We start from the raw sequence: 26,535 nt of genomic DNA, 5'->3' as shown, positions 1-26,535 counted from the left end.
TCTGCTTTTTAATATGCTGTCTAGGTTGGTCATAGCTTTTCTCCCAAGAAGCAAGCATGCGTCTTTTAATTTCATGGCTGCAGTCACCATCTGTATTGATTTTGGAGCCCCCCAAATGAAGTCTCTCACTGTTTCCTTTGTTTCCCATATATTTGCCATGAATTGATGGGACCAGATGCCATGATCTTAGTTTTCTGAATGCTGAGCTTAAAGCCAACTTTTTCACTCTCCTTTTTCACCTTCATCAAGAGGCTCTTTAGTTCTTCTTTGCTTTTTGCCATAAGGGTGGTGTCGCCTGCATATCTGAGGTTATTGATATTTCTCCCGGCAATCTTGATTCCAGCTTGTGCTTCTTCCAGCCCAGCATTTCTCATGATGTACTCTGCATATAAGTTTAATAAGCAGGGTGACAATATACACCCTTGACGTACTCCTTTTCCTATTTGGAACCAGTCTATTGTTCCATGTCCAGTTCTAACTGTTGCGTCTTAACCTGCATACAGATTTCTCAGGAGGGAGGTCAGGTGGTCTGGTATTCCCATCTCTTTAAGAGTTTTCCACAGTTTGTTGTGATCCACACAGTCAAAGACTTTGGTGTGGTCAATAAAGCAGAAATAGATATTTTTCTGGAACTTTCTTGCTTTTTTGAAGATCCAGTGGATGTTGGCAATTTGATCTCTGGTTTGTCTGCCTTTTCTAAATCCAGCTTGAACATCTGGAAGTTCTTGGTTCATGTACTGTTGAAGCCTGACTTGGAGAATTTTGAGCATTACTTTGCTAGTGTGTGAGATGAGTGCAGTTGTGTGGTAGTTTGAGCATTCTTTGGCATTGCTTTTCTCTGGGATTGGAATGAAAACTGACCTTTTCTAGCCCTGTGGCCACTGCTGAGGTTTCCATGTTTGCTGGCATAAAGGAAGCATTTCCGGAGCCCTGGCGTGTGCCAGGCTCTGCCCTTGGGACACTGTCTCCAGGGCCGCAGACGTTACTGTTTACTGGCCATGTGACTGCGTGTGCAGAGAAGCACAGCGTGCGGGGGGTGCTTACTGAGGTGGCGACCTATTATTTAGTTCTCCAGCGTCCCTGACCAGTGTGGGAATACTGGTATTCTTCAGAAAAGAACTGGAGGTGCAGAGAGGTTGAGGGCCACGCTCGAGGTCACACAGCTGTCCCCCCCAGAGTTTGGGCTCAAGTCTGGGGGCCAGCAGAGCTGTTACATAGGCCCCCTTCTTGCTGGCATCAGTCTCCCTGACTGTGAAGTAAGGGGCCTCTTTCTTTTTCTGGCTGAGCTGGGTCTCAGTGGGAACACATGGGATATCTTCGCTGCCACGTGGAGGACCTTCCGTTGCGGCGTGGGGGATCTGGTTCCCTGAGCAAGGATCAAACTCAGGCCCCCTGCGCTGGGAGCATGGAGTCTTACCTTCTGGACCACCAGGGAAGTCCCTAAGAGGGTTGGTTTCATGCTCTCTGATCCTTGTGGGCCATGAGGAAGGGTGGCCACCTTGTCCTGAGTTGGCGTCCCTCCTGTGTCTCCTCTGGACTGCCCCCCGACCCCCTAGCAGGCTTCAGAGCGTGGCCGCCGGGTACCTGAGTCCCTTCCAGGGCCACCACTGCAGCTGCAGAGGCCAGGCAGCCCGTCTCGGTCTGCGGACACCTCTTCGCTCCGCTGACAGCTGCACATTTCCTGGGACGCGGAGCACCCCTGGCTCCCGGAGAGGCATGAGCGGAACCCTGGGCTTGCGGTCCTGGCACGCTAGGAGCTGACGATTTGCTAACTGCTGGGGACACCTGTTTTCTGATGAAAACTTGGCCTGTGGGCCCTCTCTGTTTGGCCCCTCCAGCTGTGGAGCAGACGGAGCAGCTGGGCCCAAGTTGGGCGGGCGGGGTTGGGGTTGGGCGTCTGGGGGAGCCGAGTCGGTCGGCAGGGAAACTAGAGCACAGAGCTCAAGGGGGTTCCAGGCTGCAGAGCTCCACCCGTCTCAGCTGCAGCACCGGCAGGGCCTGACCAGGGGGCAGTGTCTGCCCCTGAGGCTGGGCATCACAGCGTCCCAGATCCCGCCACTTGGTGGTCGGGGGCGGTGGAGGCTGCGCCTTGGGAGGGGCTCCCACAGCGACAGATGTTCTGGACAGCCCGTGCTGCTGGGCAGCAGCTGCCCAAGTTGCCTGCTCTTTCTGCCCCCTCCACTCCTGATCAGCCGAGGAGGAGAAGGGGACAAGGTGCGGTGAGGCCCAGCCACAGGCTGGGGTGAAGTCTGGCCAGGTCTGTGCACCCTACCCGCAGACCTGTGACCTCTCCTCTGACCCCAGCGCCCCGCCAGGCCTTCCAGCCTCTCTAGGTCTCCAGGCTCCCAGGCCCTGCCTTCGCATCCTGCACATGCCACGAGGCCAGTCTTCCTGAAGACGATCTCACCGAATGTCACTTCCCAGTCCCAAAGCTGCAGTGACCGGCTTCTGTCCAGAAGCCAAGTTCGAGGCCTAGTGGGGGAAGCGCTCTCTGCCTCAGATTCTCCTCAGTTGCCATCTCCTCCTGGAATCCTGCTGAGGCCTCCAGGACACCTGAGCCCCATCTCACCTGATTCCGGACCAAGTTACATGGCTGCCTATCCAGAGAAGGCTGTTGGAGACTAGGGCCCTGGCCAAAGCTGTCTCTCACGCCCACCCACCCCCTGCACAGGTGTGCAGACCTGGTTGTTACTCAGGAAATGTCAGCAGCCCCTTTTACTTTGGAATTTCAATGGCAGAAAATCTAACTTCGTGGTTTTGACTCATGAAAAGTAATTTGCTGTGTATCAGAAGGTTTATGGGAACTTGACTCCTAATGTTAAAGGGTAATTTTTTTTAAAAAAGTAAAATTGTGACTCTTATACAAATATAAAATAAACATATATCAAAGAGTCTACTGAGCTCATTCATTAAGTGAGGGAACCGGCAAGATGTTACCATCAGTTGAAAGGAGAACTCCAAGGTCAGACACATTTACAGAATAGAAATGTTGAAATGAACTTGGAGGCAAAACTGGTTTTTCCACTGTGGGGGAGGGTTGTCCCAGGACAAGAATTATCTGTATTGCTATCAATCTTCTACTATATTGCAAAAGAGCTCAAAGACAGTATAAGGCCCAGGAAATGAGAAAGTGAGGGAGTGTTAGCGGCTCAGTCCTGTCGGTCTGTTTGCAACCGCAAGGACTGTAGCCCTCCTGGCTCTTCTGTCCATGGAATTCTCCAGGCAAGAATACTGGATCTGTAGCCATTCCCATCTCCAGGGGATCTTCCGGACTCAGGGATCGAACCCAGATCTCCCGCACTGCAGGCAGATTCTTTACCACCTGACCCACCCGGGAAGCCCATAAGGCCCAGAGCCCCCTAGAATTCAGAATCAGATAACCTAGAAGGGTGTGCGCCAAGAATGCACATAGCTTCCCATTGGCGACACCGGGAATGTTTTTTTCCCCGCTTAGCTCAGTTTTCATTCCACAAAGAGCTCACAGCTAGAGACAGCTCAAATGTCCGGCAACAGAATAGCTGAAGCACGGTTCGGTAAATCCATGCGGCGCGGCGATACTCCCGCACGCCGTCCATGCGGCGCGGCGATACGCGTTCCGCACGCCACAGATGCACGCAACACGGTAGATCATCTTGGCGACTCGATGTTGAATGAAAGAGGATGACGCAGAGGGATACTTGCCATAGGCTGAGTACTGTCCCCTGAAGACACCGGTGCTTCCCTGGGACCTGTAAATGTCAGCTTATTTGGAAGGGTCTTTGGAGATGTGATAGATTAAGGATCATGAGATGGGGGGGGGGGTTATCCTGGACGATCGGCTGGGCCCTAAACACCATCTGCGTGTCCTTATGTAAGAATCAAAGGGAGGGTTCACACAAACACAGCAAAGACCATAGTCCAAGGCAGAGGTTGGAATGAAGCAGCAACGAGCGAAGGAGCATCAAGGAATGCGGGCAGCTGGCAGAAGGCGGAAGAGACAAGGGCCTCCCGAGGAGACTCAGCGCTGCTGACTCCTAGGGGTCGGACTTGCCGCCTCCGCAACTGTGAGATGACACGCTCCTGAAGTTGTGAGCCACCCAGGTTGTGGTAACTTGTTACTGCGGCCCTTGGAAATCAATAGGATAGAATTCCACTTGTTTAAAGTGCAAAATCGGCCCATATTCATCCTGAGTTAGAGGTCAGAGTGTGGTGCCCCTTGGGGAAGTCGCAGTGTTGGCAAGGGAGAGGGGAGACCTGGCAAACAGCTCAAGCTCTTTTTCCTGGCCTCCAGATTCTTGTATTTCATTGAGTTGTATGCTTATTTTGCGTACTTTTATATTACCGTGTCTAATATATCGCATTAGTCTTCTATATTAGAATGTTTCGTCCTCTGTGCAGTTCTTACAGGGCCGGCGTTAGGTCTAAATGATGTTGAGACCTGTTTGAACTGTAAAGGCCAAAACGGATGCAACGTGAATGCCCTTCTCAGTCACCAGGCGTTCGCTGGCTGCTGGGCATCATGCCAAGCTCCCTTCATGCATTATCCCACTTAATCCCCAAAACCCATAACAGCTCCCATTTTGTAGATTAAGAAACTGAAATCCAAAGACAAATGGTTAGAAAATGAGGAAGCCAGGATTTAAACCCAGGCTGTCTGGTGATGAGGACGGTGACTCAAGTCCTACACACATGTTGAATTATCTCCAGGCTATTAAACCATCGTGGCTCTTCTGACTTTTTTTTAAAAAAGGTACAGATCATGTACAGTAGGCCATCAGGGAAGCCCATAGCAGACTACCATTTGTGCTATACATAAAAAGAGAGTCGAAAGAACCAATCAGGTTATTTTGGATATTTGCTTATATTCATAAACTTTTTTTTAGGAGGATGTGAAGAAACTCAATGTATTTAGTTGCAACTGGGAAGAGGAACTACAGCAAGGGAGTTGGGGTGGAGACGGCGCTTTCTGAACTTTTAAACATGTGAATGTATCAGAAATTTACTCAGAAGCAAAAAGGAACACAGATTTATATGAATGAAAACCGCCAGAGCATTACGTGAACAACTTTACGCCAATGGCTTTGCAAACATGAACACTTTCCTGCAAAACTATAACGCTGTAAAAAATGATATGGGAAGACAAAGAAACTGTCTAGGCTTAGAAGGGTTAATGCTGTGCTTAACCGTGCACCCCACCTCTTCCAAGACCTCCGGGGAGTACCGGGAGGGCAGGGCTTCTGTTTTCCTCACTACTGTCCAGCTCAAGCCCAGCACTGTCCCTGGCACGCTGTAGATACGTGCTGGCATGAAGGCTGGACCTCTGGGCTAAGCCGAGCCTCGGGACGGGATCGGGGGAGCGCTCAGGCATCACTCGGCCACGCTCCGAACAGCCTCCAGGAGCACCCACCACCCCGAGCGCCCGCGAGAAGCCTGACGCACGCGCACTGCTGCCCGAGGCCAGTCGGGTGGTACGGCGCCTGCGCGACTCCGGGCCGGGGGGGAGGGGGGACGCGAACCGGGCCGCGCGGGCGGCGCCTGCGCAGCGGCGCTGTGGGCGGGGCCTGCGCCGCGCCTGCGCAGTCCTCGGCGGCCGTGGGGGGACGGCCCAGGGGCGGGCCCGGGGGCGGGGGCGCCGTGAGGGGGGCTGGGCCGGGCCGGGCGGACGGCGCCGCGGGGTTGGCTGCCGCCCTGAGGCCGGACTCAACGGATTCGGGCCGCGCCACCGGGCGAGCTCGCCGCCCGGCCCAGCCCGCGGAGCCAGCGAGCGAGCGAGCGAGGCGGCGGCGCGCGGTAAGAGCCCGCTCCGGGCCCCTCGGCGCGAGCGGCGGCCGGCGCGCCTCTTCTCGGCGCCGCCCGCGCGGCCCGGCCCCGGCGGCCCCGCGGACCCCGGCGGCCCGCGCCTGCGCCGTCCCCTCCCGGGCCCCCGGCCCCGCGCGCGCCTGCGCCAGCCGCTCCCCGGCCCGCGAGCCGCCCGCGAGGCCGCCGCGGCGGCAGCCTCGGCCCGCGACCCCGGCCGCCCGGCGCCGGGCCGGCCCCGCGCGCGCCCGCCGCCCTCCCCTCGCGCCCGGGGGCGGCCGGGGCCACCGCTCCGCGGCCGCTGGCCAGCGGTGCTCTGGCCCCCCAGCCGCCGCTGGCTCCCGCGCCCCGGGCCTCCTGCGGGCTCCGTTTCCGCCGGCCGCGCGCCCCCCACCTGCGCCCCGCTGTCTGCTGGCGGGGTCAGCCCGGGGCGGGCGGAGGGGTCCTCGATTCTCCAAGCCCGGTTCATTGCCTCCGGTTGAACGTGAATTCTCTTGTGGCGTTGCCGAGGACATCTTTGCGTTTCCCGCAATCCGGTCATTGTATGGCTTCAGTGGCTAACGCTTAAGACATCAGAGTTGGTCTCTGGGCAGCTCCCCTGAAGATAGATGAGTTGGGAAAAAGAAACCAGTGTCCACATAGTTTCGGCCTGCTGAGCAAACCAAGGAAGAATCCTGGGACCAATCAAACGCAAGAGAATCTGGGTTTGCTGATGCCCTTGGTAATGCGCCGGCAAGCACGCGAGGACCCGAGGGAAATGACCGTAAATTCGTCGTCCTGTATCGATTATGGGGGAAATGTCTTTTTTTTTTTTTTTTAAAGGCATCTCCAGACATTGATAATGTTTCGTAAATTGCAAGAGATGCAAGAAACTACAGATAACGTTTGCTGTCATCCCGGGAGGTGCATCTTGAGATGAAATCAGAACCTGGGGGCTTGGTAGATACAGCAATCAGTACCTATGGATAGCTTATCAAATAAAAACATCGATGAAGGGTGTACGCTGTGAGGAGAAGTGGGGTATTGGCCTGGGTAAGATTTTTTTTTTTTTCCCCTATAAAGAGATAGCTGGTCCGCTCAGTTTTGTTTCCTCCCCTTTTCTCCTTTGATTGATTGCACTCCAAGCAGTCTTTAAAGACTCAGCTTGAGACAGCTGGAGGACGCTCTTTGCTCTTTAATTGCCTGTGCGCATTCTTGGTATGTAGGGATTTTCTTGGCATTCGTTTTTAGTAAGACAGTGAATGTTGGGCCCTGGTAAAGCGTTATCACTGCGCACCTTGGCAACAGTCCAGATACCCGAGTGTCCAGTCCCGCATCATAGCGAGTGGAAAGTGATTACAGCGGCTGTGGTTAAGGTGAGGCCTGTATCAGAGTTTCTGTTTTAAACTCAACTTTGCGGGGTGTGTGTCTGCCTTGTGTCCTCCTGAGTCGGGATGTCTCTGAGGCGGAGGCTCCGTTTATAGGTGACTCGACCCAGCGCATCTTGCGTTTCAGATGCATATGCGCCTGCTCCGTCGTGTCTGCCTCTTCACGACCCCGTGGGCTGTAGCCTCCAGGCTCCTCTGTCCGTGGAATTTTCCGGGCGAGGATACTGGCGTGGGTTGCCATTTCCTCTTCCAGGGATCTTCCCGACCCAGGGATCGAACCCCTGTCGCCTACATAGGCGAGAGGATTCGTTAGCACTAGCGCCACCTAGGAAGCCCGGGTTTCAGATGATTCAGATGATAATACTGCTTCGGTTCAAAGCAGCTGTCCGGGTGGGGTTTCATAATGTGTAAGACCTGGTGTGCAACCACATACACACTTAAATCGCGCGGCTCCCTTATGCACGGTTACTGTGCGGTAGAGGAAAGTGGCAGGGTGTCAGCAGGTGAGGTGAGCTCTCTCTGTGGCTTTGGGCAAGTCAGCTTTCCTTTCAGGGCACCCTTTCTCCATGTGTGAAGGTGGGATTTGGAAGTGGAGAAGGAAAGGCTCTCCTTGAGGTGTCAGTTTTAATGTTCAGGGGCTCCTTGCCTATTTAGTCCTCTTCAGCCAGAGGTAGAACTGGGCCTTCTCACCAGTTCCGTGACATTGTGGCCCTTCCTTAAAGATTGGAGAGGTGCTGTCGTGAAGCTGGTGTGAACAGACCTGAGGCTCTTGGTCAGGCTTCAGTGTGTTAAAAAGCAAGGACAGTATGGAGAGTTTTTTGTAAAACTAAATTTATTCAATTGAAAGACTGTTCTTTCTAAACCTGTCATTTTCTTGATGTTAAAGCATCTTTTCTGGTATGATGGTGATAGTAAATGGTGGTGTATGGGATGGTAAATGGCAACTACAAGGTTTCCTTATCACAATAAGATATTTTTAGAAAAAAAGAGAAGCTAGAATCTATTGTTTTGCTATTGCAGTAAGGGAGTTTAGGAAAAAGTTCCTGGGGCTTTTGGTGCTAAGAAGATTAAAATATAGATTACTGTTTAAGAGTAAAGAAGAGTTTACTCTGTGGGACTTCCTTTGTCACAATCCACAGGCTAGTAAGAAGGCTCTGTTATGTATTAAAGATACTTCTATTCTGATCACCCTTTCTACCAGATATAAAATGTCAGGATATTTGTGGGTGTGTGTGTGTAAGCCCAGGCAGGGGAATTCCTCCCGGTGGTTGGAATTGTTAGTATTGAATAGACTGGCTGCCGAGGTAAAGAACCCCTGTGGGGATTCGCTGTCAGCTGGGAAATCTTTCAGTATCGTGGCCCCAGTCTTTTGCTGTGAAACACCATGACCCTCAAGAAATTAAGCTATGCTGATGGGAGAAGTGGCTGGCTTCATCTGTTTTAAAGTGGATGTGTAACAGATGACCTTTGTGTCCATGAAATCTTAAAATTTTTAAACATTTAAAAACTCTTAACAGATTTGGAGTAATTGTAATTTTTTTTGTACTTATAAAACTACAGTGTATAATGTGTATCAGACATGCATTTTTAAAGGCCTCAAAATATCATCTCTAATTCTTGAAACACTCATTTTCGCCTTGGAGGACGGACTGCTCTCCCTCACCTCTTGAGTGCTCCAGTTCGGAGGAGAACGCGGTAGCTCTGTAAAGAACATTCGTCCACAGGAAAAGAGGGCAGATGTGTTTTTCCTGACCTTTCCTCACATCCTCATTGTTGTCCTGTCTTTATTTTTTTGGTTAAACCCTGAGGTTTGCTCCTGCCTGTCTTTCTAAAATGTTAATCTGCTCAGAGTTACTGCCCCTCCCTGGCACAATTTGAAATCCTCCAATGCCGCCCCCCGCCGCCGCAGCCGGTACTCACGGTCAGATCTGTCTGTAGCTTGGTGTCACTAACCACGCCCCCCCTCTGCCCCCGCCTCTCTTCAGCCTTGTTGAGCGCTTGGTCCCTGAGCTCTTGCCATCTCCTGCTGGAACGATCTTCTGTCACCTCGTCCTGCAAAACTCAGCTCAGAGCCCCTGGCCCTGTCTCCTGAAGGCCGGTCCAGCCCCCTCACCTTAGGGTTTGGCCCCTGGTGTCCGACGCTGAGCAGGGTGCAGAGACCCTCAGGCCCGGCCCTGCCAGAGGTCCACTGGCCTTGCCAGCCCTGCGATACCTCCCAGCCACGCATACCAACTTGCAGAGTCCGTTTAACTGCGTCTTAGCGTCTCCTTCAAATCCAGCTCCTCGATGGAGGAGACTCCGTGATGTCTGTTTCACCGGCAGAAGCGAGGCGGGCATCGTCTTTGCTTGCTGCCTGTGTCTCCTTTCCCCTCCTTGTGCGCCTCCTGCCTTGTGATTCTTTAAAATCTGATGTTATTGACTGGTAACATTTTAAGAAATGAAGATATCAGATTTCAAGTTTGTCTTCTGTGCATATAGTCCAGGGAAAACGGGAATGTTAAAGGGGAAAAAATACTTTATCTCTTAAAAAACAAACAAAACCAAACCCATATTGCACTTTTCTAAAGAACTGAGTTTATACAAAAAAAAAAAAAAAAAAAAATCCTGATTAAGTTTAGAAAACAGGCAAAGAAACTGGCAGCAGGGTTAAAATTTGTCAAGAAATACTTGTTAAAAATGAAAGTTGTCCCTTTCTTCCTCTCTCCCTTCTCGTGTTCTTGGAGAAAGTCCCAACTCAACCATTTTCCCGGGACACCTAGTCCCCCAGGAAGTCCTGAGGCAGTTTGTTAAAGCTGCTTTTTTTCCACAGCAGTCACAACTGGACTCCTTTCTCCCATGAGAGACCCCTTTCCTCCCACACAGGAGACACCAGTGTCCCGAGTCCCACTCCTTTCTTTCCCTGGAAGCGTCTCCCGGTCACAGCTTCTTGTGCTCACCAGGCCCAAGAGTTCTTGAGCAGGAGATACTGAGTTTTCTCCTGGCACACTTTTTTTAAAAACAAAAAACAAACAAAACCTTGATGGGCTTGTCTCAGTCTGTCCCTGGCCTCGCAGCTTTGCCAGATCTTAGTTCCCCAACCACAGATTAAACCTGGCCCCCAGCAGTAAAAGCACCAAGTCCCAAGCCCTGGACGCCGGGCGGTCCCATGGCTCAGGTCGGTCGTCACTCTCCCATCCCGGCCCCTCGCTCTCCTCTCTCTGGCGCCGGCACTTTCTGCAGACCCCTCAGGCCGTCACGCGCACTCAGCTGCGCTTCATCTCCTGTTGCACATTCTCTGCGGGACTCTTCAACCCTGGCTCCTTCATTTTCATTCTTTTTTTTTGGTCGCACTGCGAGGTTTGCAGGCTTAGTTCCCCAGCCGAGGGTGGAACCTGCACCCCTGCGTTGGAAGCTCAGAGTCGTAACCACTGGACCACCGGGCGGTGGGTGCCTGGTTGATTCCGCTTTGGCTGTTGCGGATAATGCTGCTGTCAACCTCCATGGACAGGGTTTTGCGTGGACAGGTGTGTTCTCTTAGGAGTGGGATCGCTGGGTCACATCGCAGCAACATTGAGCCTTACGCGTTATCACCGCCTGTCCCCCACAGCTGCCCCATTTCACAGCCCCTCCAGTCCCCTGTCTCGTTCTGAGTTCCCCACTTCCTAATCAGTGCAGGGCTGTTCAGGGGGTACTTTTGAAAACACGGGATATTTTTGGTCCTTCTGCTTTTTGTTTTTCTCACTCACTTGATCCTTCTGGAAATTCTATTAAATTGGCTTGTACCGTCCTGACGCATTATTACGAATGGCTTCATAGTACTGGTAATATTCCGTAGTATAAATATGCTGTGTATTCACTCAGCTCAGCAGATAGTAAGAGGCTGCTCTGTGTCAGGCACCGATTTAGGCTCGGAGGCAATGAAACACGATGCCCTGTGCTCTTAGAGTTCACTTTCTAGCAGGGCTGGGGGGAGACATCAAGAGATAAACGGGCAGCATAGCCCAGGGTTTTACCAGGGCACGCTGAGTGTGGCAGCTTTCTGAGGAGCGCCTGTGAGCTACCAAGGCTAGACAGCCCTAGATGTTGTCGCAGGTTACTTTAAGGAGAAGGTAGAAACATTTTCATAAAATAAAAACTAGAAAATAAAAGACCCAGCTGGTTAACGTGGCTGAAGAGTTCTGGGAGATCAACTGACCTGTGGCCAGTGGGCCACTGTAGGGGTCCTTGGTGACCGAGTTAGCGCATTTATGAATTGCATCCAAGTCCTCGTACTCCAATACTTTGGCCCCCTGATGTAAAGAGCTGACTCACTGGAGAAGACCCTGATGCGGGGAAGACTGAAGGCAGGAGAAGGGGACGATAGAGGATGAGATGGTTGGATGGCATCACCGACTCAGTGGCCTTGAGTTTGAGTAGGCTCCAGGAGTTGGTGATGGACAGGGAGGCCTGGCGGGCTGCAGTCTAGGGGGTCGCAAAGGGTCGGACGTGACTGACCGACTGGACTGAGCCTCTTACCCTGGTGCTGAGTAACAGATGGCCCTCTGCCGCAGCCAGGTGAAGGGTGTGGGGCACTTTCGGAAGGGGCTGCTGAGAGGACTTGGGGGACAAGGCAGAACTTCACGCCCCAGCCTTGCTTTCTTCCTGAACTTTCTGTATTTACTATGTGGCCCTCTGAATTGTTGAGGTTGTCCCTCCAGTAAAGCCTCCTCTAAATTACCCATGGTGAAGCCTAGGGAAACAGCTTGGACGTCTGAAATGGTTAGGCCTGGAGGGCGTCCCCTCGGCGAGCGCAGCTTGGTGTCGACCTGCAGCCTAGCTGGGCCTGTACGCCTCCTTCTCTGTTGGCTCTAGGGGTCACGCAGTTTGGCGTTTTGGTTCTGATTTTGTTCTTTTTATTTGACTTGAAGTTAGAAACGCACCTTTAGATGCAGAGCTACTCACCCTTCGCGTTGCCCGTCCAGGTGACAGGCGGCTCCATCGTCATGGGGCGCTGGTCATCTGTGAGTAATCAGAATGTCACTCTAATGAGTAAAATGCTATCCCGCGGAAGTTTCTGGGGGCAGTTCAGTTACTAATGTGCCTGGTATTTTGGAAAAGCAACAAAACAAAGCACGGGCCGCAAGCTTCTGTTGAAGCAGTGTCTCTGGGGGTCTGGTGTGACCTGAGCGCCGACCCGCGGCCCCTCCTCCCACTCCAGCACACGCGTGCTTAGTGGGCTTGGGCTCCAGCACTGTTGACGAGTTTGATTCCTAAGATTTATGAGGTTTCGGTGGTTAGTACGTAGAGTCTAGTGAGTCTCCATGGCAGCGTGGTTGAAACCCATACATTTCACCTGCACCTTTCACTACGTAGGGTCCTCTCACAACAGATTTCAAAGTAGTTAGCACCACCGTTATTTCCCTTATTTCATAAATGAGGAAACGAGGTTAAGAATACAGAGTTCACCAGGGGCCACGCTCGACTTTGAGCCCAGGGTTTCCCGTGTGCTTTTCACTGTAATCTGCTTCTCAGCTGGAATGCTCTGCCCTGCGGTTGAAGGAGCCGCAGTGCCCTCCGGCCTGGAGAACAGAGGGTGGGGCTGGGCATTGTTCCTCTTGTGGTTGGCCTGTTTGAAGAGCCTTTGCGTGGAAAGAGCGCTGGGTTGATTTTGTGTTGCTTTGGCAGGTCCCCTAGTGAACAATAGCCACCGTCGCACTGGCGTTCGGCTCCACGTGTGAGAACCTGCCCGAGAACTGAAGGGGCGCCGGGTGACGAAGGCCGCCGGGTGTGGTAGGACGGCGGGCGGGGGGCCGGCTGTGGTGCCCCCCGGCCCCACAGGCCCGCCCCGCTTCCTCTCCTCTCCCGAGCCTCGCGCCTCTCCTCCCTGCAGCCCCTCAGAGGCAGCTTGAAGTACGGGACGGTCACTGATGAGGTTAATGATGACTGATTCATTTTTCTCACGTTTGCCGTCTGTCTTCACCCCTTCATGTTTTAAACCAAGTGACGGTCAGGTGTGAATTCGGGATTTGTCTTTTTGCTCCAATGCTGTTTCTGTAGGGAATTTTTTTTTTTAAGCTGGAAATAAAAATTGAAGGCGGGGGATCTGTTGTAGGAGAGTCTGCTGAACGGCTGACGAAGGGTTTCCTTTCTCACCCAGGGTTTATCACCCTCAGAGCTGACCCCTCAAGGCCCCTGTGCCGTTCCGCTCCTCGTCGCACGTGATTGCCCATCGCGTAGGCGCTGTGTTTGTCCGGCCAAGGCGTCCCGCAGGTGCGGAGAGGGTGGTCAGCCGCGGCCGCGTCTGTATCGAGGCCACAGAGTGGCTTCCGAGAAGGCTCCCCGTCCCTGAACCGCTTTGCAGGTGAAGCTTCAGAGCATGGTGAGGTCGGGGGAAAGGCCTGTCGCCTCTCAAGTCGCCGATTACCTTCTGCACAGCACTTACCGCTTTGTCTTTTGTCTGCCTCGTTGTCGGGAGCCTGGAGCTTAGACGTGTTTGCCCTGCTGCGTCGTCAGAAGTAAACCGGGGACATTTCAGGGGACTGAGGCTGGGAGGGGTGGACGGGTGACTGCTCTGAAAAGGAGGTTCCCTCAGGAAACAGGCCAGTGAGAAAGAGCCCGGCGAACTCCCCTGGGAAGTTCCCTGCGATGCTCACGAAAGCCGGTGATGTTCCCCCACTGTTCCCTGGGGCCCCGAGAGCTGGAGCGCGGTGCCTGTCCGAGGGTCTCGCCAACCCAGCTTAGTGCGGGAAGCCCCCGTTCACCTGGTGTCTGCTGGTGACCTCCCGGCCCGGCCCCGCGTGCGTGGGAGCCTTTGCTGAGCGGAGGGCCCGGCGTGCGGTTGCCGTAGGGGCCTCGCTGATGATTAGCTGCCTGGGAACCTGCTGCTGGATAACTTTCACTCACTAGCGCTCTCCCTGCCTCCTGGACCTTTTGGAGTTTGAAAACGGCTGTTTGGAAAGAGGAAGTAAGAAGTCAGGACCAGAGAATTCGCCTCTGTGGGGCAGGGAGGAAGTCTGTGCAGCTCACACTCTGGTGGGACTCGGGGCCTCCACCCAGAGGTGCGAGAACTGACTCCTGGACGTGAGCAGTGTGTCCAGAGTCATGTCGGTAGTGCGTGGTGGAGCTGGCGCTCGGACCCAGGTTCCACCTGAATGACCCAGGCTCTCTCCCCTAGTGCACGCTCTCTCTTGCGTTGTGAAGTCCTTAGAAGGGATGATTGTTTTTTAAAGCTGAAATAGTTAAATTACTCATTTACAGTAAATCAGGTTAGATAGGCAGAGATAAATCCAGAGATAGGATTTAGTCCTTTGGGGGAAATGTTTTGAATCTAAGAAATAGCTCTGGAGGAATAGAATCCAAAGACCCTCCATTGACTTGAGTTTGGGGTGAGGCGCTTGCCCTTTGTAGGGATGTCTCCTGTCCCTGGTGTCTGCCACTAGTAGCCCGGAGTCTGCTAAATCAGGGAACGTTGTCCTCAAGTCTTACTTGTTAAGAATTAGAATGAAGTATTAGGAAGAAAGGTTGATTTCACATTTTCAGTTTTCTTGAAACACGATTGGTTGTGTCATTTTGAATTTCTGAAACGTGATTGAGTTTGGTGTTTGGGCGTGTAGTCATTTCTCAGGCAGTAAAGACAAACAGCGTGGTCCTCAGTTGGCAACAGCGGTCGGTGTGATTGAGGCACATGGTGCGTCTCAGCGTTTCACAAGGAAGTAGCACCGTGACATTTGGATCCAGAAGGAAGTGCTTGCCTCGCTCTCCTCTCTTTCCCTCTTGCATCCTCATCCTGCCGCTGATAGCGCCCCAGCAGAGTCCTTCAGGCGGTTGCAGGACGTGGTGACGGGCCGTGGTGACGGGCCGTGCCCTCTGTCACAGGGGTCTGGAGAGCGCTCCCAGGATTTCCTGACACGCAGGCCCTTCCAGCAGTGGATCGGGCCGCTCAGGTCCTGGCTGCGATTCCTCCTCTCGGGTGTTCGGCCCCCCACTCGCTGTGTGGCCCTGGCCCTGCCTCGCCTCGTGTGTGGGGCCGGGAGGAGCCTGCCCGTGCTGCCCTCGTGTTGACGGTGCGGGAAGGCGCGCCTTCCTGCCATCCGGGGCCTCTGAGCCGCGCCTGTCCTCGGAGACTGCTTCCGAGGTGGGGGGCTTCTCACCCGGCGGACCTGGGACTTGGGGGAATGACGGGCCAGCGGGGGCGCTGTGTGAAGCCCGGCCAGCTTTCAAGGCTTTGAGGGGCCCCGGCGCGTGGCCTTGGACTCTGGGTCCGGAGCTCTGCGGGGGCCTGGCTGACGGCGCCTCGGCGAGCCTGTGTGCCCAGCTCTGGGTTCCCAGGTGAGCTCCAGGACACCGGCTGCACGTCCATCGCGGGTGACAGCGAATGCTTCTAGTCCAGGAGTGTAGCAGAGGCTGCTGGACGGCGCGCGGCAAGGCGTGCTGCGGTCCCAGGGCCGCAGGACGGGCCCGGGGCAGGGGCGCAGCGCGGCTGCCGGGCAGCGTGGCCGCGGGCGGGAGTGGGCATGCCCTGCGCTGAGAGGCGGCTGGGGCGGAGACGGGGGCTCCAGGCTGTACTGCCCTCTTGGCGTGGACGCTGGAAGAGGCTGCAGGAGGGGTGGGCACCGCCTGTCCTGGGGGCTGGAACCCGTCGCCCCTGGGGTTCGGTGTCCCGCCGCGCCTGAGACTGAGGAGGGCGGCCGTCGTGGGGAGCCTGGGCGGCCGGCTGCGGGAGGCTCCCGTGAGAGTGGGGGTGACCTGCTGTGTGTGGAATCCCTGGCGCAGCGGCCCGCAGGCAGGGGGCCCTCAGGGTTTAGTCCCTCGCCTTCCCTCTCGCCGGTGAGCCGTCGGGGGACTGGGCCTAGTGGCTTTGCACCGTCCGTCTGGGGCCGTGGGTCTGCCCGGCAGCGAGCGAGGAGGCCACAGGGGGCGCAGTCAGCACAAGCCCCTGCGCTCCCCACACCTCCTTCTGGGAGATGAGGGAGAGCTGCCTCCGAGCGGCGGTCCTTTCCCAGGAAACGCAGTTGGATATCGGGTGTAACTGGCCTGTGTCATAGCTGTTCCTGTTCTTCCAGCCTGCTCTGTTGGGTTGGCTTTCTCAGCTCAACAGGATGTCTGTGCAGATGAGACCCTATTTATGGTCTCTGCACAGAGACGAGCATCTTCCTTCCCTCCTGGGTTTGAACCAGGCTTTTCGTGCCAAAGCTTTTCAGCCTTGACGCGGTTGATTTTTGGGGCGAGGAGTGTCCTTGAATTGTAGGATGTTCAGCAGCATCCCAGCTGTGACAACCAACGGTGTCTCCTGACAGTGCCGAGTGTCCCCTGGAGGGCGTGGTGACCACTGCCTTATCCTCCGTGGACAAAGAGAAGAGTGATCCTTTCGGGTTTCTACGAATTTTCATTTTATCTAATCAGCAAAACACTCACTGAAAAAAAGATCTCATTTTTATTAAACTGAACTCAAGTTCTAATCTATTTTAACTTAATTTGGAAAGACTTTTTTTGTGCCATTGGCAAAACATTTCTCAAATCTAAAATTTTTAGCTTTTTTAAAAGGGATTTATTATATTGTTGCTGCTGCTGCTAAGTTGCTTTATTCGTGTCCGACTCTGTGCGACCCCGTAGATGGTAGCCCACCAGGCTCCCCTGTCCCTGGGATTCTCCAGGCAAGAACACCGGAGTGGGTTGCCATTTCCTTCTCCAGTGCACGAAAGTGAAAAGTGAAAGTGAAGTCGCTCGGTCATGTCCGACTCTTTGCGACCCCATGGACTGCAGCCCACTAGGCTCCTCTGTCCGTGGGATTTTCCAGGCACGAGTACTATTGTTATATTTGAATAATTAGTGAATTACAAAAAATGTTTTTTTCTGTATTTCAGAGTTTAAAATGTTCAAATATATCGAATTGGTATTTTTAATTAAAAGTATGGCCGACAGTTAATTTTATGAATACAGTATTGTGCAATTTTGTAACTGCCTGCCAAAAATCTGAGCGTAAAGCCATGGTTTGAAAGGATCATGAATAAACATTTTCTTTTTGTAAATATTCAAAAGCCTTGGCTGAGCAGGGAAAGGAGACTCAAATTTTCTTGCATCCTGGGAGTTTGAACTTTGGGAACTGATTTGTTTTGGACTGAATCTGGAGAAATCATCTGTGTACTATAGCCAGAAATTCTTTTAGGCTGTCTTTTTCCAGCCTTGTCACTGATCTGGAATGTTAAGTATTGGCAGCAGTTTAACGGTCTTCTAGCAGCTTATATTAGAAGAAGAGGAGGTCTCCAGAAGTGGATCTGAAGAGGCCTTAGTATATGGTTAGGGTTTGTGTCTGGTTTTGTCACTCTTTGCAAAGCAGTGAGAAGACGACTTACAGTTCTAAGTTTGCAAAAATGCAGGGAGCGTCTAGTTGTTTCCAGATATTCCCTTGCGTTAAACCCTGCAGAATCACGGAAACCGTGAATTTGTATGAGCGACTTTTTCTGTGGCCAGAGCAGAGAGACGGACGCGCACGTTTGTTGCTGGTAGGTGGCGCCTCTCCCTCGTGTCCTGTCAGCAGTTGGAGTTTAGTGACGAGCTCAGACTCAGGGCGACTGCTTCCCTACCTCTCTGGCCTCCATCTCTTCTCTTGCAGGCACGCAGGGTGGCTTCTGATCACATGTGCTGGTCTGGGCAGCACAGCCCTGCCCCGGCAGCCCGCCCTGGGCTTTAAACAGCAACACCAGCAGAGCGTCTCCCCCGCCTCGTTGCTGTCTGACTCTCTGCCCTTCACAAAGCTGCATTTTTGAAATGCTCTTCATCCTTGTCTCCTACTCAACCTTCTATTCCATTCCAGTGACATCTGACTTCTCTCCACCCTTCCCCGAGGAGCGGTGTGGGCCCTGCTCGCCATTGCCCCTCCTGGTCGACTCCAGCGTCCACCCAGGCACGTGGCTCTGTGGACTTGCCCCCCAGACCCCTCCCCGCCAGCGTGGCCAGGCAGAGAGGACGTGGCTCTGAGGGGCGGGGGTGGGAATGGGAGAGGGGCTGCTTTTTCGTTTCCCTTCCTCTGGCCAGGAGGGCGTTTGGAGGGGAGCGCACACTTGGTTAGTGGTGGAGGTGGAGGAGAGGCCCGTCGGACTCCGTGGGCCAGAGTCTGCGTCTCTGGTTTCTGGGAGCAGGGACTCCGTGGGCCAGAGTCCGCGTCTCTGGTTTCTGGGAGCAGGGACTCCGTGGGCCAGAGTCTGCGTCTCTGGTTTCTGGGAGCAGGGACTCCGTGGGCCAGAGTCCGCGTCTCTGGTTTCTGGGAGCAGGGAGAACGCCTGCTAAGCGTGCACGTCGGTCGACAGCCTCACGCTGATTGTAGGCAGGCAGTAAAATCTGTCTTAAAAATGAGAAAATTTCATTTCTCTATCCTTCCCCTTCCCGCTCCCCACTGCCAATCATGGTTGGTTCTCTCTGTGAGCCTTTTAAATGTTTATTTTTATCATAACGTGCGGTTGCAAAGAGCCGGACATGACTGAAGCGACCGAGCGGCAGCGACGTAGACCTTTGAGAACCTCGGCTCGCGGTGCTGCACGCCTGCCGTTTATGTGCTGTTCTTGCTGAGCCGCTTCAGGCGTGTCCGACTCTTTGTGACCCCATGGACTGCAGCCCGCCAGGCCCGTCTGTCCGTGGGATTCCCGGGCAAGAACGCTGGGATGGGTTGCCATTTCCTCCTCCAGGGGACCTTCCCGACCCAGGGGTCAGCCCGCAAGTCTTACGTCTCCTGCTTTGACAGGCAGGGTCTTTACCACCAGCGCCACCTGGGAGGCCAAGCTTATGTAACAGTAAGTGGCAACTTTTGCTTCTATTAAAAATGGACTTGAAGGAACGCTCCTGGTGGCTCAGTGGACCAAAGTCCACCCGGCAGCGCCGGGGACACGGGTTTGGTCCCTGGTCTGAGAAGACCCCGCGCGCCGTGGAGCAGCCACGCCTGCGCGAGCTGCGTGCGCTCCAGCACTGCCGAGCCCGTGGCCTCGGCTGCCGAAGCCTGGAGTCGGACGCTGGAGCGCGGGGACGCCCCTCCAAGCCTGCTTTTCTTCATGTGCGTCTCTCCATGGACTTTCTGGTCGTGTGCGAGGATTCACAGAGATTGAAACACGGCCATGTTGAGGAATCCAGAACAGGAAGTCGTCTGCTGCATTGTGACGTGTTTAATTAAAGCGTTTCTAACTGAAGTTCTTTTCAGCATTTTGCTTGATCTTGTAGTACTCATGATTTTATCAATTGGCTATTTGTTTTGAAACATTTAGCAACATTTGCTCACAGGCTTCAATGTAGTTTGCTAAATTTCAGTTTTCCCTTGACAGTGATTCCCTCTCAGTGTTTTAAGTCTCTTTTCTTAATTTAAAATTGTAATATTCTTACATTTTGAATGTGGAGTTTGTGAAGTAAGAGAGAGAGATATATTTAGATTGCTTGGATTGAAACCTTTTTTTTAATTTTAGTGGAGTGTTATCAATGTATAACATAAAAACACCATAGCTAATACCAAACACCATAATTTAAACACCAAAGCAGTTTCCTTTTTTTTTTTTTTCCAGTGGTTCTGATTCCTGGTTCTGAGAGTGTGAATTATGAGATAGAAGGTTTGGATTTCTGTTGCTCCTCATCCATCCTCCTGGCCTTACCAACAAGGTCCCCAGAGTCAGCGTGACTTTCTCAGGGCTGTGCAGGCGGGTCTGGGGCCTCAGTCCCGGTCTCCTGATTACCCTTCCAGGGAACGCCCCCGCCCCCCGCCCACGTACTTTCAGTGTTTCCTGATACGTGATTTTCAGTGGGAAAGAACCAGAAGCAAGTGGTGTTTGTTGACATCTGTGTGCCGCAGTGTATAATTTAATGAAGTAGTGAGTGAGAATAATCTTCAGTCATTTCTGATGAAGGGTTTCTGTGACAGAGAGTCCTTTGAGTTGCTGCTTTTGTTTTAATAAGGCATTAGTCATACTTGGGGCGTGCAGTGTGTTGTTATAAATTATGACGGCTCACAGTTGTGCCATCCTTGCTGTGGGCCACCCTGCTGAGCACTGGGGGCTCATTATTTCATGTCGTCCTCCCCAGATTCTCATCAGGCGGGTAGCACTGTTACCATCCCATTTTATAGATGAGACTGAGCTTTCAGAGAGGCTGACTTACCTGCCTCAGGATACAGCTTTGATCAGACACAGCAGGCGGGGCGGCCTCCCAGCGGTGGTGGCGTGGTCACTAAGGCGTGCCCGGCTCCTGCGAGCCCAGGGACTGGAGCCCTCCAGGCAGGAGCACTGGAGTGGGCTGCCATTTCCTTCTCCAAGGGGTCTTCCCGACCCAGGGATCGAACCCACATCTCCTGTGTCCTGTATTGCAGGCAGATTCTTTACCAACTGAACCATCAGGAAAATCTCCCAATACTGTTTTCTTTAAATGACACGGCGGATTTAAAAAATGATCTTTTTTAGGGACTCCCTGGTGGTTCAGCGGTCAGGACTTCGTTCTCCTGCTGCTGGTAGCAGGGGCTCGATCCCCGGTCCGGGAACTAGGAAGCGAGCCTCCAAGTGTGTCCTAAATAAATAAATCAATACAAACTATCAATTAAGTAACAATTCCGTCTTTCTTTACCGAGCCAGGCGGCATGTGAGATCTTAGTTCCCCCAACCAAGCACCAACCAGGCCCCCTGCAGTGAAACTGCGGAGTCTTAGGCACTGGCGCACAGGGAGGGCCCCAGGGTCCCATTTCAATCGTTGCAGATGCCAGCGCACCGAGTGTAACGGGGGTGGGGGGGTGGGGGGCAGCGCACCGAGTGTAACGGCGGAGAGTGGTTCTGTGGGGGGCGGGGGTGGGGACTGGGCGGTGCACAGAGCTCTTCAAAGGAAGGATCGAGAGGTCAGGACCCTGGCGCGGCTCCCCGCGGGAGGCCGGCCGGCCCCTGTGGTCACCACGCGGGCTCCTGGCGGGCGCTGTGCCGGGCCTGGCAGTGCTGCTTGCCAGGGGTGCCCTCAGAGCACCCTCGTGGTTCCCAGGACAGTTCTCTCAGGGAGGAGCCTTCCTGATGCAGGGCGGTGACAATTAAGGTGAGTTCTTCTGGGCCTTGAGGCATTATTTCTGAAACTTGGTTAGTGTGCTTTCTATGGGTGGATGGTTGGGGAGGGTGGAGTTTCTGAATCACTGAGGAAAACTGCTGTCCCCGATCCTGGGGTCTTACTTCACTTTTCTGGCCTTTGAGCCCTGGTGAAATGACTTCTAGAACAGGCATGGTGGGGTTTTTGCTCTCTCCCTTGGTCTGCACGTGCTGTTTTGTGTAGTAACTCTGTAAATTGGGTTCTATCAGCTCTTCTTTGTAGGAAAGGAAGCAGCTGAGTGTGAGCCCCGCTGGAAGTCCAGCGCTGTGTGCTGTTTTGAGGCCCGAGCTTGGGGGTGTGGGGTCTGTGATTCATCCCCTGCCCTCACCACTGTTTTGCTCTCTGCCTGTGACGTCGTTATCAGTTGCGAGAATTGCATTAAATTAGAAGGATTCTGGAGTCAGGAGGTAACCGTCGGGATTCCTTAAAATTCAGCCTCCTTTTGCTTTAGGTGAGGATCCTGATTGGACAAATAACTTAGATTGAAAACAGCACTTTTTACAGGGAGAACTAATGGGTTTCAAGTCAAAGTCAGAATTTCAGAACATCTCCAAGGCTGGACCTTCAGCTGAGTGTGACCAGATGGTAGTTTTAACAGGGGCAAGTGTGGGTCTCTTTCGGAATGTGAGTGACACAGCCGCGGAAGGGAGGACGGTGGGGCGTTCACTGCTCACTTCCTTCAGTGTGTCTGTGTGTCTGGAAATATTCATGCTAAAATGTTGTTGGGGAAAAAGGAAAGCAGCTTAGCAGGAGTGTGTGTGCAGGGCCTTGTAGTGTTGGTGGCCGTGAGCTGAGCCTGAGCCTCTGGTGGCTCCTGGCCACGTGCGGCTTTTTCTTGCGTTAAGCGAGGCCCCGTCTGGAAGGGGAGGTGGGAGCAGGCTGGGCTCCGCTTGCAGGCCGGGCCCTCCAGCGTCTGGGAGGCAGGCGTGCAGCCCGTGAGGGGAGCGCATGCTGGCCTTCAGACCCAGGCGAGCCATGGGTCGGGGGCGCTTCTGAGCGTGGAGCTCGCTCCGGGGGCAGCGAGGCCCTTCCAGGCCCTCTCCCCGAGCCCCTCCGTGCACCCTCGACCTGCCCTGCACGGCCCCAGGTTTCCCTGTAGGAAGGACCGGTCAGGGCGGTGCCGCCTTCAGCCCTCAGCCCCCTTCTCTGTTCTGAGCAGATTCAGGTCTGCGGGGGCCTGTGCGGTTGCCACCTCTGCCCTGCGCCTCCCCCCCTGCTCCCGCCTCAGCCTGCACATGTACAGAGGGCGGGTTTCAGTGGGATTTGTAAAGGGTGGCCCCTGCTCACTTAGGCACCTCATTCTTCCCCCGGGCTGCGGGCCCCTGAAAAGCAGGTGCGGGTGGAGCTGCGTCCGCCTCTTTGCGACCCCGTGGGCTGTAGCCCGCCAGGCTCCTCCGTCCGTGGGATTTCCCAGGCCACAGTACTGGAGTGGGCTGCCATTTCTTTCTCTAGGAGATCTTCCCGACCCAGGGCTTGAACCCGGGTCTCCCACATTGCAGGCAGACGCTTTACCGCCCGAGCCACCAGGGAAAGGTAGGTGTTTGTGTCTCAGTCAGCTCAGGGTGTCCCTGCATTTATTTGAACCCGGGTCTCCCACATTGCAGGCAGACGCTTTACCGCCCGAGCCACCAGGGAAAGGTAGGTGTTTGTGTCTCAGTCAGCTCAGGGTGTCCCTGCATTTATTTGTGCCTCGTTGCACTTGCTTCCTGCGGTGACCCAACGAAAGAGCGCATGACCCAAGGAGGGTCTTGGAAGGACGGAAGGGAAAGCCCAGACCCTACCGTCCTCCCCTCCCCCACGTTGTGACTATCAGTGGAACGGCGTCTCCTGCCTCCCCTCCTCCCCTCAGGGAGACGGTGTCTGCCCTGCTCGTCCAGTCGTGAAATGACCCGCAGGACCCCGTCCCGCTGCCTGTACGCCGGGTATGAAAGTGGACTGAGGACCTGGCTTGGCAGTGGTTCTCCCTTGAGCTGGGCCGCTGTTCTGACAGCATCTCCCTCTAATAAACTCTATCTCCCTCTCATCGTGTCTTAGATCTGGAAAGTCTTTTCCAGCCCGCGCCTGGACCTCGACACTTGGCAGAGAACTCGTGTGTGGCTCATCTTGGCACAAAATGCAAGCTCAGTGCCTGTTGAGGAGCAGTGCCTCGCCTCCTGACTCAGTGGCCAGCTCGTCCGCGCTCGGGCGGGGCGCGCCCTGGGGGGCTTCCGGTGCGTGGCCTCCAGGGAGCTTTGCATTTTTAAGAGCCGTGGTTCGACTTGCATGCAGTGTTTGACGTGCTACTTGTGCAAGGCGGGGTGGCCCTTTGTTTTCCCTCGGTGATTCCTGGTACCTGTAGAGGGCACGCCCACTTCCTGTGTGGCTGGGGATGTGTAATTAGCTTTAGGCCGGGCTCCTGGAGCGGTCAGTCCTGTCCGGGAACATCCTGGTGAGAGGCCACCCAGGCTGAGCTCTGGCGCATTTCTATAAATGGGAGCAGTTGTCTCTCTGCCCTTGCCTAGCAAAGAGTTCTTTTAGATGGAACAGCCACAGGTCTCTACAGATTAATAGGGTCGTGGCTCAGGTGTTTAGAGTTACAGCTGTGACATAACGCACGCTGATTTGGACCAGGTGCTAAGTTTTCTAAAATCTCTCCGAAAGGTAGCTTTTATATTAAATAACGTGGTAATTAATTACACCTTCAAAATGAAAAAGAGGGGTCAAGAGTACCAGCACTGACCCCTAGGACGAGTAGACAGTCTGGAAGGGGCGGGCCGAGGGTGTCGTTTCAGGACGTTGCGTCTTCTTCATCTCTCGCAAACTCTTCGCTAGGATAAAAGCCGCGCGTTCCCGCGGAGGCCCTGTGTGTGGCTGCCTCGGAGGCCGTCTGGGTGAGGGCTTGGACGGGGACTGCTGTCGCTGAAGAGCGGCTGGCCGGGGAGCCGCCCCGTCCGCTCCGCCTGGGCCTCAGGGACTGTGCTGGGCGCGGCGCCTGCCCACGGGGGCTCTGGGCGTCGGCGTCCTCCCCTGTTGCGTGGGCAGAGCATATATTCTGATATTTTTATTTTTAAGAAATGTTTACTATTTTAAGAAACAGTACTTGAGAAAGGCAAGTGACACGCCTTGTGGATGACTGCTATTTGAGCCTGTCCTGAGCACATGCAGAGGCCCAGCATCCATCCTGCTCTGTGAGGAGAGTTGCTTTTTATTCCCCCACGCTTGACTTCGCTGGGTTGGAGCTGGTGTCGCCCTGTTGGGGGAGGCGCCTTGTCTGTGTGCGGCTCTTGAGCCCTGGCGGGGTGCTGCGTGTGTCTATGTGTGTGCCGCGTGTGTGCGGGGGTGCTGCGTGTGTGCGTGGGCGCTGCGTGTGTGTGGGTCTCGCAGCCGCTTCACTGCTCCCCTAGACCCCGCCAGACCCAGGCTTCCGGTGAGCAGTCCCTACCCCTCAGCCTGGTGCAGGCGGCCAGGGTCCCTGGTCACCCTGCTTTGGAGGACCCTTGCCCTTAATAGGGGTCATTTTAGAAAATTGTGGCTGGTTTTTTTCCTGGCCTGTCTCAGCAGTTGGTGGACATTGCTGCATTTCCCAGCTGGGGTCCCTGGAATTCTAGGCGCAGCGAAGTGGCAGTTCTGCAGCATAAGAACTCCTCCTGAGACCTGAGAGGCTTGGGAGCACCTTGCTAAATTGTTTATGTGGATAGAAACAAACAAACTTATGACTGAGTCGAGAATCTTGCTGCACCAAGAAAGCTTTTTTAAAGTATACTTTTTTGGTACATGTGGAATTTTCCAAGATTGCAATTACTGTAGACACTGAGGGGAAATTGTTCTGTTCTCAGCTTTCTGAAGTATGTTAGGGTTCTCCAGAGAGAGGTGGAGAAGGCAGTGGCAACCCGCTGCAGCTTTCTTGCTTGGAGAATCCCACGGACTCCCTGTCGGACTTCGCTGTGCATGCGGCCGCAAGAGTTGGACATGACTTGGCAGCTAACCCACCACCGCCAGAGAGAGAACCATCAGGACGGGAGCAGCCTTGCTCAAAGGGGCTGGCTTCCGCAGCAGTGGGGGCTGAGCCGTCCCAAGGCCTGCAGTTGGCAGGCTGGGCCCCCCCGAGAGTTGGTGGCAGAAGCCACCCGCTTCCCAGCTCTCGCCAGTGCGGGGGAGTTCCGTCAGACTCCAGCCTTTTTGTTCTGTTCAAGTCTTGGCTTGGCTGGGTAAGGCCCACCGCCATTAAGGAGAGCAGTAAGCTTCCCCCACCCAGTGAATTCAGTTATTGGTCTCAATCAGAAATGCCCTTACACCCAGAATACTGTCCGGCAAAATGTGTGGCGCCCCGCAGCTTAAGTTGACAGGTTAGCCATGTCCCACGAGTGTGGTTCCCCTTCAGAAGATGACACTGCTGAGAGCGTGCGTGGGGGCAGCGTGCGCGTGGGGGGCAGCGTGCGTGGGGGCAGCGTGCGCCTGAGGCGCAGGGCTCGGGCCCAAGTCACGACTGTGCTGCCTGCCATAGCGGTGCAGCTCAGAGCTGTGGGTGTCTGGCTGGTCAGTCCCTAGTACACGCTTGCTTGAACAGGTGCGTGTCGAAGTTCAGGCGTGTTTCACTGTGAACCGTTTTCACATTGTTGGCACATTGCGTAGACGTTGTAGGAAGAACGCGTGTGGCGAGTAGGTTGTCTCTGGGCTTCATTGCAGCAGTGAAGGTGTGCTTACGCACCTGGTAGAGAGAGGGCGCCCGGGTCCGGCGGGGAGAACCGCGGGCCCGGCAGCGTGCCCAGACCCCACATTGCCAGTCCCCCGGGCCGGTCTGTCTGCGTCTCAGCCCTGAGAGCTGCTGCTGTGCTGGTCCCTCAGACGCCTGCACAGCGCAGTCCTCCTCTTTGTCTTGCCAGGCACTGCACGGCATCGGGGTCTGCTGTCCAGAGGTTCTGGTTTGATGCCATCAGTCTCCCTAAAGAGTAGCATTATTCAGAAGCAATTCACGTGCCACACAGCTCACCCACTAAAATGTCAACTTTGGGAATCATCTGGCGATTCAGCATTTAGAGCTGCCTGCTTTCACTGCCGAGGGCCCGAGGTCAAGCCCTAAGCTAGGGAACTGAGATCCCGGAAGCCTCACAGTGTGGCCAAAAAAAGATACAAATTCAGTGGTTTTAGTATATTCACAGGGTTACCACCGTCACAGGCACGTTTAGAATGTTTCATCCTGAAGAGAAACCTATACCCATGAGCAGTTAGTCCTCTCTCCTTCCCCTGGGCACCTCTGCATGGCTTTCTGCCTGTGGGTTGGGTTTTTTTGGGGAATTTGTGTAAATGGGAGTCACAGAGTCCATGTTCACTGGGATCTGGCTGCTTTCATCTGGCACAGTGTTTT

At 54.3% G+C, this 26,535-nt stretch overlaps 1 protein-coding gene across 4 annotated transcripts in view; it reads left to right on the top strand.

Annotated features, from left to right (window-relative positions):
* Window positions 1-5,613: 5,613 nt before the first annotated feature.
* SPECC1L (sperm antigen with calponin homology and coiled-coil domains 1 like) overlaps window positions 5,614-26,535 on the top strand; it is an 86,145-nt gene continuing 65,223 nt past the window's right edge. For 2 of the 4 annotated variants that reach the window (XM_060401354.1, XM_027956857.3), the window contains exon 1: window positions 5,614-5,769. The gene's annotated coding sequence lies outside the window, so the exon portion shown is untranslated. Of the gene's footprint in view, window positions 5,770-6,136; window positions 6,808-8,789; window positions 23,114-23,225; window positions 23,402-26,535 lie in introns of those variants that run through there. The other 2 variants (XM_042234166.2, XM_027956856.3) reach the window with 2 other exon arrangements.

The sequence above is a fragment of the Ovis aries genome, chromosome 17 (genome assembly GCF_016772045.2).
Source record: "Ovis aries strain OAR_USU_Benz2616 breed Rambouillet chromosome 17, ARS-UI_Ramb_v3.0, whole genome shotgun sequence".
NCBI classification, from domain to species: domain Eukaryota; kingdom Metazoa; phylum Chordata; class Mammalia; order Artiodactyla; family Bovidae; genus Ovis; species Ovis aries.
Note: the sequence above shows the minus strand (reverse complement) of the source record. Positions and strands in the feature narration are given on the sequence as shown.